Source organism: Dermacentor variabilis, chromosome 4, assembly GCF_050947875.1.
Source record: "Dermacentor variabilis isolate Ectoservices chromosome 4, ASM5094787v1, whole genome shotgun sequence".
NCBI lineage: Eukaryota > Metazoa > Arthropoda > Arachnida > Ixodida > Ixodidae > Dermacentor > Dermacentor variabilis.
In genome coordinates, this window is record NC_134571.1 from 22,706,652 (window position 1) to 22,727,881 (window position 21,230).

Sequence of the window (21,230 nt, forward strand, 5' to 3'; positions counted from 1 at the left end):
TTCATGAGCCGCGAGTAGATGAAAGCCTACAAGTCAATGGAAGGCCACAATTATCTGACTAGCGGGTCGGTGCAGCAGTCATGCGTCAAAGTGTTCGCGTAATGTGATCGCCTTCGTTACGGAACTTATTGCGTGTTGTACACTTGTGTCGTTAAACGCAGCGTTAACGTTGCATCACTAAAAAGAAAAAAAAAAGAAAAAAAGACAGCCGTGAACTTAAACACTGTGATTCCACAGCCTTCGTAATTCTTTATGTTGCGTCAATTCTGCTTGTCTTGCCAAAACAATTTTTGTGCGCCCTCCCAGGTTCAGCAATCACGATCATTTAATGAAAAGACACTCACACCATGGCTACTCGTAGAAGGAGACGGCGAGGTGCTGGCTGCACTTTGCACAATGCAAGGCAGGCCTTGCAGTGACACGCTGACGCATAGCTGCTGTGCTTTTTACATTGAGGCTGTAGCGAAGAAGAGCGATAACCAGTACCGAGAAGAACCCCATCAGGGTAGCATTCCTATCGCCGGGTTTCTTTCTTGTGTGATTGCTGTAGGCAAACATAGCACAGTTCACCATGACACCGAAGCTCAGCTGACGCTGTTAAGAACGGCCCAGCTGAGGTGCAAGTGTTGCCAGCCAGTTGTGACGACGGCGGCGCCAACTTTCAAGGAACGCCACCGTTACGCTCTAGCCTCGTCGCCGTTGTGACTGAATGAGTTCGACGAAGCAGGCTTTGTGCTGCAACACGAAACCGCCAACCGGGTCGGCCGCGAGCGGGGGCGTTGCCGCGGGAACGTCGTCGGGGGCCCCTTCCCACGCGCCGACCAAGTCGCAGGACAATGGCTACCCGGTCGCGCTGCGAGGGTCAGCTCTGAGTTCTAAGAAGTCCGTGTGACGTCGGTTCCGGACGGGACCGTGAACCTGTGTGTGTGTGTGTGTGTGTGTGTGTGTGTGTGTGTGTGTGTGTGTGTGTGTGTGTGTGTGTGTGTGTGTGTGTGTGTGTGTGTGTGTGTGTGTGTGTGTGTGTGTGTGTGTGTGTGTGTGTGTGTGTGTGTGTGTGTGTGTGTGTGTGTGTGTGTGTGTGTGTGTAAGCCGTCCCGGAGAGAGGCGGCGTGTTTAATCAAGGGGGGACCGAGTGTTTATAAACCGCTGTTGTGCGGATGTTCGACACACTTTCTTAAGCAGTCATGTTAGACTGAGACACTCTCTCAAGCAGTCGTGTTAGACTGACGTACTTTCTCTCGCAGTCATGCTAGACTGATGAACTTCATGTAAATACTGTAAATAAACCCATATTCCTCGTTCTCGATGAGAAGCAGTCCTTCCCTCCATCAACGTCCTCAGCGTGGATAAGTTGGACGACGGCATGGGCCAGCTACCTTCGAATTCATGGCGGACTCCAATCTTGACAACGGGTTACGAGCGATGGGATTGAGCCCCCAATCCTGACAATGCATGGCCACGGTGCGTACTCTGTCCAGATACGCAAACACTGTACGTAAACCTGTTCAGTAAACAAATACCAACAGCACTGCGCGCGAAACACTGAAATATCTGTGCTTATAATCAGCGACTTTTCAGCCACAAGGCGAATCAGCCACAAGACGAACGGCGCGCCCAAAGACAGGGATCAGACGTTCGCGCGAGAAAGACTGCTGGCATTTTTCCGACGCTACGCGATAGACACGACCACAACAAGGCGTGGCTGCCCCGGCAACGCTGTAGGCCTTGCCATGTCACCATCCCGTGGCGCTGTCGCCGCCTCGCGGATCGAGCTCAGTGCATAGTCCCTATACTTGGCGAAGGAAGTATCACACAAGGGACGGTCACGAGTGAGAGAACAGACATGAAAGTTGATATGCTGATTCCATATTTTCCCTGGTATATCAAGCCAGCTAGCCCATCCACAAGCTTCGTTATGCTTGTGCATATGCGACCAAATAGACGTCTTGCTCACTAACAGAATGCGGGAGTGAAACATATTTATAGCCAGGAGAACAGGATGTGTAAATAAAAGGTTTCTTTTTTTCTTGAAAAGCTGCCTTGTTGCATGTCTCCAGACATCTAGTCCGGACTATGCTGTGCTCCTGCAGTAGTGAATATAGTACTAGTGACACCGGTGCAACAAATAAAATAAATAAAAACGCCGCTGAACGGTCCTTCAAGTTATGAAGTCCTCGAGGGCAAGCGAGCGCGCTGAGGCGCTTGGCGCGTTTTGATGTGGCCTCACCGAAGTGCACTTGGAACGCATGCAGGCGAGAGCCTGCGAGGACAAGGAACGCGCGGATAACACAGGCTTCTGAGAGCAAGGGTGACGTGGCGTCGTGGCGATGCTCTACACCCTCACGCAATATCGCGGCAGCAGCAGGTGCTCTCTTTTGCGCACTCTGCTCCATCGAGGTTCCAGCCAGCAAGCGCGAGCCAGCAACGAGCGCAGCCAATGGGAGGTTTCGCTGCTACAGACGATGCCAGCTTTCTCGCTGAATCGGCGATTTGACACTTTCGTATCAATCAATAAATAAATTGATTAATAAAAGGGGAACTGTTACAGGCGAAAAACGAGTGAAAAAAGAAAACCAGTAATACGAAACGTATTTCAAATACCTAGTGGGGCACCTAAAAACCATTTTGACATTAGAACTCGCGATGCATGTTGTCGCGAAGAGGGTATACCGCGGGCCCCGTTTCTTTCTTTCCGCGAATGTTGTGGGCTCCTCGATGCGGGGAAGCCTTTGTGCAGAAATGACAGCGACAACGCCTCTAATAGTTGCGTCACTTTATGGTGCGATTTTGCGTGCGATCCGGCGAACGACCGTTCGCATCAGCAGCCGCACTCAGCAGGTTCTCAACAGGATCCTCTGCATGCAGCGTCGAATCGCATGCCCCGCATGCAACCAAATTGCTGGATATGGTCGCACTGACCAGATATAATTTGCTATCTAGGGGCCGGCTAGCGAGCGCCTCAACGCTCTGATCGTGCCGGTGCTTTTATTTTTTTTTTTTCCGGTCGAAACGCTCGCCTCTTTCGCCGCTGACGGCGGCACAAAAATCGCCTACAATTTACTTATGACACGAAATAACTTATCGAGTGTGCATGTTACGAAACGTTGTGCGAAATAGTAAATAGTTGGCGTGATTTCGACTCCGAAGCGGTCAGCGCAGATGCCGCCGCAATCGTCTATGCGGAGTGGCTCGCCTGGCTGGCGTGTTTTCTCATCACTACCAATGGCGTCGGGAAATCTAATCGTATTTTCACTTAAAGGGCCCCTCACCAGGTCTGGCCATTTTGAACTAAGAAGCGCAGAGCATACAATGCGCGATAACGATCGTGTCTGCAAAGTACATCGCTACGCGCCGCGGGAAGATCTGAATTTCAAACCGGACGCCGTTTTCCCTTCTCCTCGTAGCTACCGCGCTCCAAGCCGGAGGATGACGTACACGTGCTAGTGCGCCTACGTACTCACGCGTAAGAGTTTCCTACAATCTATCCGTACACGTGTTCGCGCTGTGACATTGCTCGTGGTGACACGTGACTTCGAGAATTATTCAAGGCAACATCTGTTATTTGTGTAATACACATGTTGCTTCAACAGACGACTTAAAGCTTACAGAAATAACAAAACACAAAAACCGACTGTCTGCATGTTTTCGTTTTACTTCGCACCGCAGCAAGAGAGATGTACTTCCGTTTCGTCTGCTTGTACCTATGCCGCACAGTTGCACGCGCAGACACCGAAACTATGTAATTTTCTACCGTGTTCCAGCATGGAATCATGCCCTGTCGTCCGCTTGTGTCTGCCTCAATATTCGTTGTAGCACAGACTTATACGGCTAGTTAAGTGTCCACTTGCACAACGTGCGAAATCGTGCGCTGCGCGAAACGAGACAATCGCAACAGCTCGCGCGCGACGCCTTCAGCGGAAGTGTGCCGCGCCACAAGAAAGCGAGGGCAAAAAAATAATAATAAATAAATAAATGCGGGGCCCGTGATGTATGCGTCACGCGATCCTCGAGTACGGTACGGGGAAACGCAGGGAAGGAATTTTGCTTGCAGAGGCTAGACAGGGCAAGTGGAGAGAGTGTCTCACGTGGCAGTGGGGCTCGCTTCTTGAAATCATGGGCTCGTGGCATTGAAATATTTCCATCTCGGCTATTAATGGACCCGATGTGAAATCTTTTTGCGGCAGAACGCTTCCTAGAGGACGCGTAACAACTTCCAGCGTATAACCAAAATTTGCTATGTGGTCTGGTGAGGGGCCCTTTAAGAGGAACATAAATGTTCAGACGCTGATTGTGCTGACAAATTTAGACGCTTTATTACGAGCTGCGGAGGCATCGCAAGGGCTGCCGGCCCCGGAAAAAGACAGCCGGCGAGCTAGGCCTATACGGTCTCCCAGCAATCGCAAGCTCGCCTGGCTTGCTCGTTCGCTTCCGTCGGCACCGACAAAATCAAATGTATTGCAATTTAAGCGCGACATAGCTGTGTATACATGTTGTGCCGACCAACATAGGAGTTTCGTTATACGAAATACATGTGATCCTGTCGCAAGCGCCACAGGCGTCGGATTCGACGGCCGAGCGAACTATGCCTGCCGGCTCCTGCCAACGGAGCCGACCACTGCGAACGCGGCCTCACGGAAATACGTGTATTTATATACGCTGTTCGCATGGACGTGCTTATATCGGCATCGTTTGCTTAAAACGAGACAGCTGTGCAAACACGCTTGTTTTAACTTTGCGAAGTTACGCAGTATTCCGATCGTCCATGCAGAGCCGCCGGTTCTGGGAGGAGCTGCGCACCGCTCGCTTATTCGTACCATGTGTCCCGAATCGTCGTACGTGGCATATCGGACACGACGCGTCGTACAAGGGATCACACGCAATATCGCACCTCTGTCTCCCGCTTTACAGCTTCACAACTTGTAAATATAGGTATTCAGCAAATGACGGCACGGTGTGGCACTTTGCATCGCGAAGGCTATAATGTGCAAATTTTCCAGCATGTTTTCATACCCGTTTGCAGCGTCAGCAGCGGGGCCGGTCCGCCTTCTCGCGTTTAATTACGGCAACACCTCGTCATACGCGGGTTGGTCCGCACCAAAATGTTGGACGCATGGAATAAACGATCGGACACCCCGCGTTCTCAGACTAGGTATTGAATTTATTACATGCTATCCTATTTATAGACGGAGCTTGACTGGCATACACTGGCTTGGTGTTCTTGGGTAATCAGCAATATTGGCTCTGTGTCTTGAACTGGTGTGCTCTTTTGAACGTGCGCTGTAGATTTTAGCTTTTAACCTCGTCGAGCCGAGTTCTGTCGTCGCCGCGAATTTGACCTTTATTTGACCGCAGCTGCGCCGCAGCCTTGGCAACGCATCACGTGACTTGCCGCGCCGAGCTCCGGCGCCGCCTGACCACGTGACTCTCCGCGCGCCTGGCTAAGGGGAGCGCCGCGAGGCCGGGCCGTCTTCTCTGAGGGTTGCTATGGGGTTGTGCGGGAGCGGAAGGCCTTGATCCGTAGTCGCCAAGCGGCGTCTGACCACCCCGCGGATATCGCCCGGCCAGCTGCTTCGCTGGAGAGTGTCCGGACGGTGACAGGTGTCGCACCGTCGAGATCAATGTAGCGACCGCACTCGCGCCCTGTCCGTTTGTGCTTCAACGCTGCGCATGTTCTCGGCGTCTCTTTGCATGTCTATCGCTCGCGCTTTCCCTTTGGCAGAACAGGCGTGGCACCGTCGAACGATGCGTGTCTACCCAGCGCCTCCTGCCCAAGCCTAATCACGGTCATGTCTAGCCACCGACCTAGGCACAGCCGTCATACCTGTCTTAACGATGATTGTATACCTATATGTGCTACTCTTCGGATCACTTGTCTGGTAAGTCATCACGACGGAAGTGGTTTGTATCCATGCTGGCACCGCTTAATTGCAGTTTTAAGTATTCTTTCGTTTCCATGTGATGGCATTACGTTCGAATCACCCCATCTCGGTAAACTTTCTCAAACCGGAAACCGCTGAAGCCCGCAGGCGTGCGCTCGTGCCAAACAGAAGAGTGCGACGCAGGGGCTCTACTTTAGCCCTTTACACACGACGTTTAGCCGCTTGACTCCCAGCGCGCCGTACACGTGTGCTCTCGGCGAAGCGGGAAGGGCACGGTCCGTCACGCTACCTCAACCACCGCGCCCAAGACGTCACGTCCGCCTAACAGTAAAAGCCCATATCAAATTCGAGGGCCAGATCGATTTCGACTGCGCGGCCAGGCTATACACGCCACCTCCCGACCACCTCTTTCCACTACCGCCGTCGCAACGCCACGATCGCGGGTCACGTGCGAACCCGTATACTTCATCCCAGCGCTCGCACTAGCAGTTGGCCTGAGAGCTCGCTTTTGTAGTTCACGCGTCGTGCGAGGCCCAAATCGCTTTCAGTCGCGTCGCTAGAACTGTGCAGCGAGAGGAAAGCTGTAGTGCGTGTGTAAGGTTAATCAAGACAGAAAGCGTGCCGGTCGGCCGTGTTCACGTCGTCTGCTGTCGAAAAATAGAAGACAGACGACGGGGCAAGACGAGCGCCGCGTAAATAGAGTACTTTTATTAGTGTTCACTTAAGAGTTTTCACTTAGAACCAATGTGTGCCTAAGCTTTACTTCTTCCTCTTGCGTTGGTTCTCTTTAATCGTAGCTCTCGCAACACTAAACGGTTTTAGAAAGAAATGCTGACGTGTATTGAAAGCAACCACGCGGTACTGCCCTCACGTCGGAGCTCGTATAAGAGTTTTCCACATCGGATCCACGCCATCTATAGATTTGCCCATCGAGACGACGATCAAGTCTTTTACCACGTGCATTCTTGTGAATCCGCGTACACACACAGAACGAGAGTGGAAGCTGAGTGCTGATTAGCGACCTCTTACGAAGCAACCTTAAGTACGGCGATGCAGCTTAAATAATTAAGCATTCAGACTAGCGTTTTCTGGGTAGTGTTATAGCGTGCGCCTGCGGGGATGTCCTTAAAGGGACACTAAAGGTTAGCAGAAACTCAAGTTAAAGTGGTAGAGCAATGTTCTAGAACGTCTAAGGCGTCAATATAATCGCGAACAGAGCTTTAGTAACCGAGAAATCGAGGTAAATGCATGACACGATTTGAGACCCCCCAGCGACATTCCGGTACTAGCCCGATGACGAAAGGACTCCTCATAATTTGTGTTACTAATACTCAACTACTCGTATTAAAAATATCATTTCATTCGATTATAAGACGGAAAAAAATGCTACTTGTCTACGTCTATTCGATTCTAAGAAAAAATAACATTTTGACGTTGCCCTTCAGTAATATGGGTGTTCGAAAGGTTTCGTTTTCGCTCGACTCTGCGCGCTCGACTCTGCGCCGCGCACGCTTTGGAGTTTCAGTAGCTTCGTTATCGCGTCGTGCTGTGAGGGTTCTGCTGGCTCGCGAAACTTTCATTTGGAACAAGCAGCGAAAATGCCACGTCCATGTGATGTCGTGGGAAGCCCTCGTTGCTTTCCCGCTCCGGAGAGCCGGTGTCGAGGCCGCCGTCGTAGTACGCAACGACGCCGGCAGTGCGAGCCCTCAGCAGCAGGTCGCGCTCGTCGGTGCTCAAATCGCTGAAGTTGAGCCCACCATCGCGAGCCAATCTGTCGGTGTCAGGGTCCATTGCGACGAGCGTCGAAGTTAGCGTCATAGAATGAAGTACCAGCTTATGGGCGTCTTGCGCTGGAGTTTGAGGTATAGTAGCGGCGCCTGGTGGCGGTGCGGGTAACGACATCTGGGTCGTGCCAGCTTGGGTCGTATTGAGCCCTGGCTGTGGCGAAGCACGTTATAGGCCGAGTTTTGCGTCGATTCGCACATTTTTATGCCCTGTTGCGAGTGCGAAAAGGCTCGTCGCTTCTCATAGACCACGCCAACCACGCTGCGAGCTCGCCGCAGCCTACAGTTTAACGAAAACGGACTCTCCGTGTGCCGTGGGACGTAATATGGGACGTAATTCGTTTCTGCTTCCGCTAGCCACCATACTCTCGCTTTCGCTCTGCTGTCGGCTCTCTCTTGGCTCTGTTTCTGGCCGCGCGTTCGCGTTTTGCGCAGAAAAGCCGTAGCGCCGTCTGCGGACGCCGTTCTACTCACCGATGGCGCAACGTCACTATGAGACCATGATGTCAGTACTCCTCGATCGGAGGGCGGGCGATTTGAACTGCGCTAGAGGTACGCGGACGCTTCAGAACGCATTTTCTCTTAAAATAAGTCTCTCCTTGGCACGAAACAAGCGTTTTGAGGTTTCTGTGATGGTATTTCAACAGTCCACGTTGACTTAATAGTAACCTTTAGTGTCCCTTTAAGCACTATATTCTGGAACAATATACAAGTGGTGGATGACGATTGTTGAACGGTGTTGTATGTGCAAATACAAGACAAGCACACAAACAAGCAAAAAAACATTTGCAACACCGTGGGGGCAAACAATTTTACGTCCTTCGTGTGAATTTTCTAGTTTCATTATAAACGAAGCGCGCAGCGTTTTAAACCCTCCGAAACTACTTTGCAGCATGCGTACCTCACTTCCAAGCGCCAGGCAGTAATGACATATAATTAGTGTTATTTTTTAAAGATTATAAGCAAGGAAGAGCCCACAGGGGTGTATAGCCAGGGGGCCAGGGGGTGTCACACAATGCAAGTGAAATAAAAATTAAGGCAGTAGTTAGAGACGAGCCGAAAAAAGTTGCATGAAGAATTTGTATAGAAAACTCTCATGTCAGATATTGTGGGGCCGCGTTTAAATCGCCGTCATCACCGCGCCACCACCATCACAATCACTACGCAAACCAAGTTCACGGCGCGAAAAACGCTTCAGACCTACCACGGCCGGCGGCCGTGGACCTACAATGAACCCTGTCCTGATTCTTCCGTCGCCGATTCTGTTGCTATTGTACCTTCGGTACCTTATCAAACCAACCGGTAATCTCCTCTACGGTGTCGGAAAAGTTCACCTCTCTCTAATCTCAGCTATAATAACATGGACTTGTACTCATTCTCTAACGCGTAATGCGGCCTTTCAAAAGCCCTAAGCATGTTTTTCAATGCGTAAGCATTCTCTGGCGAGCTCCCCAGCCCTGTCACGCGAAAATGTCATGCCTTGTATCTGCACAAAAATTCATAATTAGCAAAGTCAAGAGATTTATTCGTTATGATAATGTAAACTTAGATGATTGTTAGCTTTTAAGCGATAAGGAACAATTTAAAGAAAAAAAATAAATATTCACGCAGAAACAGTATGCGTAAGCATGTTGCCATTTGCACATCTCCATGCAGCCCGGTGACATTATTAATGTTATGAAACTTGATCAATCAGTATAACGCTCATCAATCCTTATCAGTCGTTATCCTTCTCGGACTCGATCCGACTCTTATCAATCCTTATCGGTCGGTATAAAACTTAACGCAATAAATCCGATCCTTACTAACCCTTATCGGTAGGTAGCAACCTTATCGGACATATGCGACCCTTACCAACTCTTATCGGTCTTTATCAACTGTGTCGGACTTGATACGACCATTATCAACCGTTATCGGTTAACATTATCAGAATTGATCCGACCACTACAAGCCGTTATCGCTCTTTAGTACCTTATTCATCCGCGTCAAACCACTATCAACCGTGATGAGACCCATAGAGCCCACCATCGCTCCTTATCATTTTATCAAGTCGCAGGCAGCTTATCTGTTTGTGTTGCGCGACGTTGTTGTCAGATGGGAAGAGGACTTGGTACCCGTAAGCGCCGCGTCCTAGAGCTTACATGAACTCAACAACCCAGCATCATTCGCTACAGTAACTCCTCATAGATCGGCGGCATTGGTCGGTCAAGGAACGCCCCAACGGAAGGCACATCCCGCGACCACCGAAACGCAACGGGGATGTGGCGTGCTTGGTATTAAATTTTCGCAAAATCAGAATTTTCCTGACGTCTACAATGCACCGATTCGGTCTACATGTGTTCCAGAGATGGTATTTATTCTACCATCACCAAATATTTCATAGAAAAGCTTTCACAGAAACAATGTTTTATACATTATTTTCTTTATAGTTCTCCGTCTTACGTGACGGGCAGGTTTCCTCGTTGAGTAGGCATCGAATTGCTTACGCTTTTAAGATAAAAAAAGAATACCCATAGAGATATATAGGCTCCTTGGAAATTGCATGGAGAAGCTTATAGTACAGGTGGACCAACTGAAATTTGCGGGCGGGTGATGGGAGAGTGCATCGCTGCGAAGCCTTGTAACCTTCGCGGTCGCTCTCGCAAGCCTGTGTTACGTGCACGTTCCTTGTCCTCGCAAGCTCTCGCCTACGTTCTGACATCGCCTCGATAAGGCCCAATGAAAAATTGGAGGTGGGCCAACTTAAATTTATGGGTGGGCCAACTTAAAATTTGGACATGGACCAAATTAAATTTGGGGGTGAACCACTTTGAAATTTGAATGTGGGCCAACTGAAATTCGGGGGCGGGTCAACTTAAATTTGGGGTGGGCCAACTTGAAATTTGCATGTGAGACAACTTAAATTTAGAGGTGGGTCAACTTGAAGTTTGGGGGCGGGGGATGGCCCAACTGAAATTTGGGAGTGGGCCAACTTACATTTTGTGCGAACTTCAATTTCGGCGTGAGCCTACTTGAAATTTTGGGTTGGGCCAACTTGTAATTTGGGGATGGACCTACTTAAATTTAGTTGTGGGCCAACTTGAGATTTTGGGTGGCCCAATGTCCAGTAGAACGCTGCTGAGCGTCCTTCGTGTTATGAACACATTGCGGGCAAGCGAGCGTGTTGAGACGCTTGGCGCGTTTTCATTGGGCCTTACTGAGGCGATGTCTGGCGAGAGCTTGCGTGGACAAGGAACGCGCATAACACAGGCTTGCGAGAGAAACAAAACAACCTTTATTCAGGGTTCAGCTATTGTGGTCGAAGCCCCTATTCCAGGGCCCCAATGGCCACCGCCACGTCATGGGCCCGCTGGATGAGCTCCGGCAGGGCCCGAGGTTCGCCGTATGGTTCGCCGCGACGCAAGACGGCCTCCCACTATACAGATAAATTGTGGTGGGAGTCTTTGGAGGATTGATGCCTTTAAGTGGCTGTTGGCACTCCACCGTGACGTGAAAAGTCGTTGGTGGAGTGTGCCGCAGCCTGGACATCTATTGGGATAGGATGTAGGGGAGAAGCGGTAGAGTCGGTAGGTTCGGAAAGGAACAGGCCTGCGAGAGCGACAGCGAAGGTGGCATGGCATCGCGCGGGTGCACTCTCCCCTCAACAAGCTCCTCACGCGCTACTGCCGCAGCTGACCTTGCCTTTCGACCGCTCTGCTCCATGGACGCGCCCTCCTGTCCGGCTCAATTTGTACGATTGCAACGAAGGGGGCGGGATACGGCTAGAAAATTTGGAGGGCGCTCAAGCTTCGCCTTTAGGAGTGGAACGCGGATAGCATTCAAACATCCCTGACTGCTTCTCACGCTTCACGGCAACTGCAGCTTATGTAGCCGTAATGCTGACCGGGAAACGCTGCCGGCGAACGCTATGCACGAAGGCGAGCTTTCTGGTTTATGTTATGAAATTGTTTTCTCGTATATTCAAATTACAATCCGACGCCATAATGCCTGTAAGTTGTGGGTAAGTCGTACTTTACGATCTTCTTGGCGCACTTTACTTTCAGAAACTCAATTACTTCAGTAAAGTATTTGTGCTACACGGAGGGCTTGCGTGGTTGGGTATGCGTGGTTCCGAACGTTTTTTTTTCTCGCTCAATAACAGTCAACCATGGACGCGGGACGCCGACGCCGGATTTTCTGCGACACGGGGCCTTTAACGCGGCAGCGTTAAAGTCTCGCAATTGTCTACTAAAGCCTAAGCATTCTTTGCCAACGGAAAGACAATGAGTAGACGCGCATAAGCTAGGAAAGGCTAGTAAGCAAAGCTAAGCAAAAACAAAGTCACAGCCGAGCCAAACAATGCTTTTATATTAGTACAATTCTCAGAATTCCTGTAGCTTTTTTGTTACATCATTTCCTGTACCGACAGAATTGGAGAACAGTCTGTGCCGATTGCGCAGCGTTTTCACCAATCACCAACCAATCACGCGTAGTAGCTTTCCCCTCAGATATAATGACATCGCAAAATACTATAGGTTACAGACGGGCGTATCCGCGCGACCTCACCCAAAATTGATAAAAAAGCAGTCTGTCCCATGGCGGCAGCTACAAACTAGGACATATCCAAATCCTGCGCTCTCGCATAGCATGCGAGTACATCCGGATATATAGTAAACGGACAAATGCAACAAATGTGAATCCAGAGCCACTCCGGAGCATATATTATAAGAAGGCCGAGGGATAAGCCTTCGAGGATCAACTGCGCGGCCGTCCAGCAGGCCGAGGATGCCACCAGGACCCACGAAGTACTGGCCTTTGGCCCTCCCCACCAACTGGCAGGGTACACAATAAAGTTATTTCCTCCTCCACCTCCTTTCTTTTTTCCTGGTCGCGCTTTGGTTTCTAAGTCCGCTTAGACCTGTGAGATTGTTAATCGTCAAGCAAACAAGCAGTCCAAACGCCACGCAGTTCTGTCAGTAAGAGTGAAACTGACCCTCCCCCGTCCCCTATCCTCCTTAAATAAAGGAATGAAGAAAAACAAACAAGAAAGTAAGAAAAGAAGGAAGATAAGACAGAAAACTAATGATCTTTCGAATGTTCTGCCAAGTTGGTTTTCCCGCCCGTTACATCTGCTAGATTCGAAATAGTTCATTTTCCAGCAATGTGTAGATGAGATGGCAATGGCTGAGTTCATCGGATCGTCGTAATGTCGTCTCCTCCTGCAAACTGACTACTGTTCAGCGCAAGTTTTCTTGCGGTAAAGTCAGCTTTCCGGAAAAGAACTAGTCCGCGCTGAATCGGGCGACTCAAATAAATATGCCAGGAGAAAAACTCCGGGGAAAAAAATTGCGGAGATCCCACTATGGGAATCAATGTTATGCGAAGCGTTTTGCAGGTGCCTGGCTAACCAACCTTGTTTGCGTTTCCGCAAAACGATACCAGGTGGACCAACGTGTTCCTGTAAATTGAGCAGTTGCGTGTTTGTCGCGAGCGTACGTGTGTGTGACGACAGCAGCACAATGACAACCACGTTGTAGGCGATCCAATGACGGCAATGACATGATTTCTACGCCAGCCGTCCTAATAAAGCCTACGACATGGCGATTGCTGGCTTCTGCATAGTTAGTGGGCGAGCGTAAGCGATAGAGAGACGGACAGTGGCGTCATCAACCACAACGTGTTGTACAATTGTACGTAGATATGGATATTTCATGCGGCATATGTTCAAACGACGATGGCATTTGTACTTAGGCGAAAAAATTTTAAAACATTATTAACTTGGGCGACCGTGAAGTCTGTACAACGTCGCACAGTTTCTACGTAGCCTTAGCTACTACGAGGCGTTAAGGTACTGGGCAAAGTGGGCCGGTCACGGAGATGGTGCACTCTTAACACGGCGCATCAAAGCGCGAGCTGTCGCAAAGAAAAGCAAAGAGACAAAGTGGCACGGTATGCACGCGCCGAGTGCTTCAAAGAGCTGTCTGGGTTTGGAACGAGGGAAGCGTGCGTGCGATTGTGGCCTAAGAAGGAGGAGGCCGAGGCAGGCGTCCAGCACGCCTGCTGTTTCGCGAAAGCATTGCCCGGTGCACTGAAGTGCTCAAAACGCACGAGTTTGTTCCTGACTGGCTGCTCAGGGTGGAGCCCTTGGTAGACTTGAAGGAGCTTTAAGGTGACAAAACCAGCCACGGGGTGGCTGACTGGCTTTTCTCGATGTTGTAAGGTAATAAGTGCATGACACTGATTTTTGTAATATGTTAAGAACCACGTAGTAAAGATCGAGAGAGCGAGAGAGATTGTGGCCTAATGGTTAGAGCACACGGCTGCTCTGCTCGACGGCAGAGGTTTCGGTGCCACAGCGGCCAAACATTCACTCGCTCTTACAGCTTCGCTGTAAGGGCAAGTTTTCATACCATATGTCGTAAGCACTAGGTGCTCTGTTTGGCGCCTGTTCTTAGTGATGGCTCATCACCGTCGCCGCCTGCGCGTTCTCGTTGACGCCCCGACGCCTGCGCGAGAGCCTCGAGGCTCTCGCGCAGGGTACGGCGAGACTACCGTAACCGTACAAACTCTTAGCTGGCCACAAACGCCGTGAGAAACAATAGTTGCCGATTACTGGCTGAGAAAACCACGTAAAGGTGTCAACTATTCGTGTGCGGTAGACGGAAGGCAACATTTATTACAACATTGTATAATGATTCGTTTCTAAGCAAACATTCGAGACTGCGACTCAGGTTGCGTTGCTGATTGATGTCGAGCACGCCGCCGCACGGAAACGACTGCGAAACTCGAGCATTAAATTAAAGAGAAGAAAAAAAAAGAGAGAAAGGAAGGAAAGGCCAGGCAATGAAAGAGGGGAGAGAGGTAGAAAGGCAGGGAAGTTCCTTCTATTGCTTCGCAAGGATTCGCGTTTCGGAATCGTTTACAAAATAATTATCACCATCATTCTCCTAGAACGCCGACCTTAACTATATTTTTAACTCTGTACCTACAGAGTTCTTTATTATTGTAGTGTTTGGTGACTATTTTTCGTACTTTGATGACTTCGGTCATTTTTGCTTACTGTATATCGATTCTACTTTTCTCTCTTCATCCTACGTAGGCTTGTTAAGTTCGTTTCACTTGGTACGTTTTACTTAGCGGACGCTTTTCGTGAAAGCTCATTAGATGGATTCCAGAACTTAACGTTTCGTCATAAATTGTGTTAACTGCTGCATAATGATTTCTGTTATATTGCAAACACACATCCATATATATATATATATATATATATATATATATATATATATATATATATATGCACTTGCAGGTTGAGGACGAACGTACGGAGAAACGTTTTATTTCCTACGTTTCGGCCGAGGTCCGGCCTCTTAGTCAGGAAGCCCGGGACCCCGGCCGAAACGTAGGAAATATAATATCGTTTTTATTGCGATGGCACTTATATGGGCATTCCGGGCGCATTTCTACCTCGGAGTCGCCGTCGCCGTGATGTTCCGTATAAAGTTCAAGGGCGATAACATCGACGCTGCCCGCCATATGCTGTACGTGCGAGTGAAAGCGTGCGAGCGTGTGCCGACGATGGTGGCTCAATCTCGCGCGCGCAAGGGAAGAAAGCGGGAAGGTAGCGCCGTCTTCAGTCGCGCGCAAGGCACCGCGGGGAGGGGGGCGTTCTGCTCCGACGGCGGCTGCGTATGGCGAAGCCGCGCAGGGCCTATCTTAAAAGCGATCCGCGATGGGGACAGAGTGCACCGAGTGCTGAGTATCGTGTGCGCTGTTTTCGCGGCTTAGTTGGCGTTGAAGCTAGAGGCAGTACGAAAGTCAATCCGCTCGCTGCTGCTGCCGCTTTTTCTCATTCTAGCGTTTTGACAGCGAGTGTGCGCGGTCATCGAGTGAAGTGTCTTCATGTTTGCTTGTGCGCACGTGACACCATGGGTGTTAATTTAGTTAGCAAGCGAATGTTTACAAGTTTATATGGCCGGCAAAACTGTTATCCTTACTTCGTATAGCTGTCTACTGATTGCTATCGCAATCGTTGCATCGTGTGAATAGATGCTTCGCTTTTCGAGCGAAATTGTCTCTTTTTGTATTGTTCGTACCTGCATTCTCAGCCTACAAATGCCTGTTCAACTACCGGGTCCCGGCAGACGCTCACTATATATATATATATATATATATATATATATATATATATATATATATATATATATATATATATATATATATATATATATATATATAGTGAGAGTCCGGTTCTCTGTGATGCAATACTTCTACCAGAGTCTGGGAGGTATTTGCATAAATATAAATTTTAAAACGCCGTCACACATGTAATCTCGCATTTCGAGCAGAACACGATTCTGTCTCAGCCGCTGTGCACGCAACACAGCGGCGACAGCAGCAGCAGCATAAATTAATGAGAAAATAAGTCCGAGCACATCGTACGTTCCGGGAGAACGACTCTGAGGTCACGCAATGCATCTTCGAAATGATTTGGACTGTCTGGTAATCAGATCGCATCCAAAAGGGGATGCACTGGATCTCGCCAACCGGTTTCAGACATGGTGGCACGAGTAAGGCGAGCGCGCAGGCGTGTACAGACGTTACACACACCCGCGTTAAAGAGCTACCAAGGTCAATCTGAATACGAGGGGGAATCAGAAAATCTGTGCCCCCCCCCTTTTTTTTTGGCCGAATTAGGGCTGTAAATGCGAAGTCCGCATACCCATTCCCTGCGGTGGACATTTCTTGTACCAGCCCGGCTTTATGTGCCGGTATATCTCAGTGGCACTGCGCTGCTGTCAGTCGTTGAAGATGGCGGTTGTGCTTCACACGTCCATGGCGTAGGAGCAACAAAGTATGATTCGTTTTCTATGGAGTGAGGGACGGCACCCATCGAAATCCACAAGGAAATGCAGCCCACGTATGAGGAAAGGTGTCCCGCTTTGAGAAATGTGAGGTGGCAGTGTTGTGGCTTCGCAAAGGGCCGAGAAGACTTGCATGACAATGAGCTTTCGGGGTGGCCGCATGCGCCACTGGCTACTACAGGGGCATCTCAAATTTAGTGCTGCGATGGGACAAATGTCTGAACCGGCGTGGGGACTATGTGGGAAAATAGTGTAAAGTACGTAGAATAGTATGTATATTTGTAATTACCTGTATGTACCTTATTTTCGCTAATAAGAAATAGGGGCAAACACTTTTTGATTCGCCGTCGTAGATCGCCAAGCTTGGAACGAAAAGCGTGCCAACACCTATTGTCAGAGACGCCGAGTAATTCAGCACCAAGGAGGCTATATGCTTAATATAACCTGCTTGTACAGCACGATTGAAGCGCGACTATTGGCGGCGAGGAGTTACGGAGTCGCCATCTATCGGAAGCGCCTCGCTGGCGTAGTATGACGGATCACGCGGCGCGCTCCTCATAGGTTTTGCTGTCAGCGCTCACTGAAAACACTACGCGCGAGCTCTCCCGGACATTTCTGTAAGTACTTTCGAAACGAGAGAAGTTTCTTACTGTCTAAATAATAATCTTGGGCAAACTGAAAGCACAGAATCGTTTACAGACACTATCTCTTTACCGAATACGTACAGTGAACGCCACTGCCACATTTCAATATTATTTCTCGAGCTTCGTCGCACTGTATATTTATCGGCGTTCTCAGCGTGCGATTTCCCGCTGCTTCTTTTTTGAAATCCAGTGCATTAATTCATTACACACACGACTAAATGCCATGCTTTTTTTTTAATGTGCTTCTTACCGCTCCCTTTCCACTCCAGTGGAAAGTATCTATAGCATCGACAAATTCATAGACCAAACCGTCGTCAGGCAGGGAGATACGATATCTCCAATGCTATTCACAGCGTGTTTACAGGAGGTATTCAGAGACCTGGCTTGGGAAGAATTGCGGATATAAGGTAATGGAGAATACCTTAGTAACTTGCGATTCGCTGATGATATTACCTTGCTTAGTAACTCAGGGGACCAACTGCAATGCATGCTCACTGACCTGGAGAGGCAAAGCAGAAGAGTGGGTCTAAAAATTAATCTGCAGAAAACTAAAGTAATGCTTAACAGTCTCGGAAGAGAACAGCAATTTACAATAGGCAGCGAGGCACTGGAAGTCGTAAGGGAATACATCTACTTAGGGCAGGTAGTGACGGCGGATCGGGATCATGAGACGGAAATAATCAGAAGAATAAGAATGGGCTGGGGTGCGTTTGGCAGGCATCCTCAGATCATGAACAGCAGGTTGCCATTATCCCTCAAGAGAAAAGTATATAATAGCTGTGTCTTACCAGTGCTCACCTACGCGGCAAAAACCTGGAGGCTTACGAAAAGAGTTCTACTCAAATTGAGGACGACGCAACGAGCTATGGAAAGAAGAATGATAGGTGTAACGTTAAGGGATAAGAAAAGAGCAGATTGGGTGAGGGAACAAACGCGAGTTAATGACATCTTAGTTGAAATCAAGAAAAAGAAATGGGCACGGGCAGGACATGTAATGAGGAGGGAAGATAACCGATGGTCATTAAGGGTTGCGGACTGGATCCCAAAGGAAGGGAAGCGTAGCAGGGGGCGGCAGAAAGTTAGGTGGGCGGATGAGATTAAGAAGTTTGCAGGCATGGCATGGCCACAATTAGTACATGACCGGGGTCGTCGGAGAAGTATGGGAGAGGCCTTTGCCCTGCAGTGGGCGTAACCAGGCTGATGATGATGATGATGATGGACTCGGGCGAGCGTCTCAGTGCGCGTTTTCCGAACATCGCAGACCCGGCGCCGTAGCAGAAATCTTCCTCGCATCTGTGCTTGCTGCGTACGCGAGTTGTAGCCGATGACTGTTTGCCACTTTTATGTTTCGCAAGCCAAGCTTCACGCAGCTTGTCCTGCGGCTACGTGTGAATAAGGCGGACACTGGGCTCCATTGCGTACGTCCGGCACTGCGGCACCGAGCAGTAGCCTACCATGTTGCGCACCTTCAAAGGCAGCCACTACTTATTGTAGTGCTTTCTAACGTTGTAAAGGAGACACTCGAAGCGGGAAAATCACGCCACTAAATGAGGACTACAGCGTACGAGGGAATTTAAACTCCCGTTTCAGCTCGCTTAGGCGCTCCCGAAGCAGCCGACGCGGCCGCTATGTCCACGTGATCCCTAATAGCACGTCACGCCGACGGTGGCGCCAGCTTTTCCAGTGGTGGAGCTCGAGGCCAATAGGTGAGGGGGAGAAAAATACTGAAACAAGAAAACCTGTGCGAAAATAGAAATGTTCGAGAATGTTTCATCAGGATATTGCAAAAAAAAAATGTCCTTCGCAATATTTTTGGTGCACTAAAACAGGAAATGTACTTTTTTTTTCTATTTGACAATGCATTAGTTGGCTCTTGGAGACCCCTACCGAGCGGTGCTTCTGGCCCAAGAAATAGCCGGGCTGTGGGCGCGCGCTCTCAAGCGATCTACGGTAAGGCGTTGTAGGGCTCCCATTTCTCAATTTACCGATAATTGAGGGGCTTTATTTACCGACAGACGCCAGCGCCACTCTTTCACCTAAAGGGGAGCGACGTCACTATGCATCAGGTCGCCGGCACCGTGATGCCGTAGGCGCTCGCGATGCTCGCGATCTTTGTTAAAATTGTTCCTCGCGTCCCCGTTGTTTTGCAGTGGTTCGGCGGTGCCAAGGTGCCCGGCACTATTGCAAGGTGGACTGTCACAAGTGACTAGAACATTCGGGGCCTGCAGCCGCCTGTGAAGTTATTCAGTTTTCCGGGTAAATGGTATGAAAAAAAAAACGTAATAAATCAGGCAGGGATGGATAACCGCCGTCCGCAGAATCAAGTAATTAAGTCGGAATGCGAAAGTTCGCCGTTTTCCTTAATGCTTTGTATTATTATTCACGGCAGCATTGCTGCTTCACCTTGTAGCTCAATCATGGCAGCTTGCTCGCGACGACGAGAATATCGCTGCAGCTCTATACTTCGAGGTGAGTGGCGCATTGAGCGTCGGCTGATTTTTCGTTTGTTTGACAGCGCGCCCTTGATCGGTAACACTTATGTAGTAGCAAGTTGCAAGCAATTGGGCGCATAGGACAGGCGTGTGATTAGGTAGCCCATTTCTGAAAAGAACGCAGACCGTGCTGCGCGGCATCTTGACCCCGCAAATTGGCTTGTGAGAGGAGGCCAGCGGCGGTTTTAATCGCTTTGGCGCTCGGTCGTTCTTTAATACCGGCGCAACACGGGCACTTTCGATCGTGATCAAGTGCGATACGGATAATATTTTCCCGTCGCGATCAAGAATGGTAGCTGTTGCACGGTCCTACAATCTGGATCGAGTTGGTTGCGGTCACTCTGCATTACGGTGCAGACGACAGCTTATACGATCGCGATCTACTGCATGGGTCCGGATCGTGCAAAATCGTGGTCGAAAGTGCTTGTTCAGAAGCACCCGATCTGGACTGGACTCGTCAGCGCTCCAAAGTGCCTGAGTGACGGCGGTATAAATTCATCATGGGTCTGGACACCTCAGGCAAGTTAGAGCCATTGTGTCGCGCAACGCGATGATAAAATCGTCTCTCTTGGTGCTGCTTGTGAGGCGGTTTTCCACACGAGCTTCTTCATGCGTTTTTTATTGCGATAGCAATTATGTGGGCACCCCAGGCGCATTTCTGCCGTCGGCGTCGCCGTGAGGTTCTGTACGAGTGAAAGCGAGTTAGGGTGAGCCAGCGAACGCGGTTCAATCTCGCGTGCGCGAGCAAGGAACACGGCCCGGATGCGTGCCCTTTCCAGTGGCGAGCGAGGCAGGGGGGGGCGGGGTGAGGCGAGGGAGGAGGGGCGTCAGCCGCCGGAGAACGGAGTTGTGTGTCTGCTTCTTTCTACGTACTTGTTCAGTCGCGCCTACACATTATATCATGGATTCAAACCAACTAGCCCGTCAACGTTTTTAAACAAAATTAACCAGCTCGGTGTCACGCGCACACAGGTAAACATGAACACATCTCGCTCGATGAGCGCGGAAACTCGCTGTGAAAATTGTGGAATGAGGAATCGCGGCAGCAGCAGCAAGCGAATTTACCTTCATGCATGTCTCACTTCAGCGCAAACGAAACGTCGAAAGCTCAGCGCATACAAAGCTACCGGCACTACGCGCACTCTGCAAACATTGCAGATCGCTTTGAGATGAGGCCCACGCGGGCGCGCACTTTAGCCACGTCGCAGGTCGCTTTCAAGACACACGAGCGCCGGCAACGCGTCCTATACGGCTTCCGCCAAAGCGTCTACTAAGGCGTAATTTTTTTAACGTATGTTCTGCGTGTGTCAGCCGTCGTCGACGCCTCCGTTTCGTTCTGCGAGGTGACCGCACTGTAATGCCGGCAGCATTGTGCGTCACGTGGTTACTGTAGCTAACAAAGGATAACCGCTGGCATCTATTACGACCCTGATAACAGCGCGGTTATTTCGCAGCGTGGAATGAAAGTCCCGACGCGGAGCGACGTCGCACCATACTGAAGACGCCGAAAATACGCTTCATGTGGTTGCTGCTCTCGAGCGCTTTTGCGCATTGACCGTGTTGGGTGAGTGTGAGACACGCGTTGCGCACT

General features: G+C 49.8%; 1 protein-coding gene across 4 annotated transcripts in view; it reads right to left on the minus strand.

Moving 5' to 3' along the window:
• LOC142578789 (fatty acyl-CoA reductase 1-like) overlaps nucleotides 1–21,230 on the minus strand; it is a 103,695-nt gene that overhangs the window by 28,396 nt on the left and 54,069 nt on the right. The window lies entirely within an intron of this gene.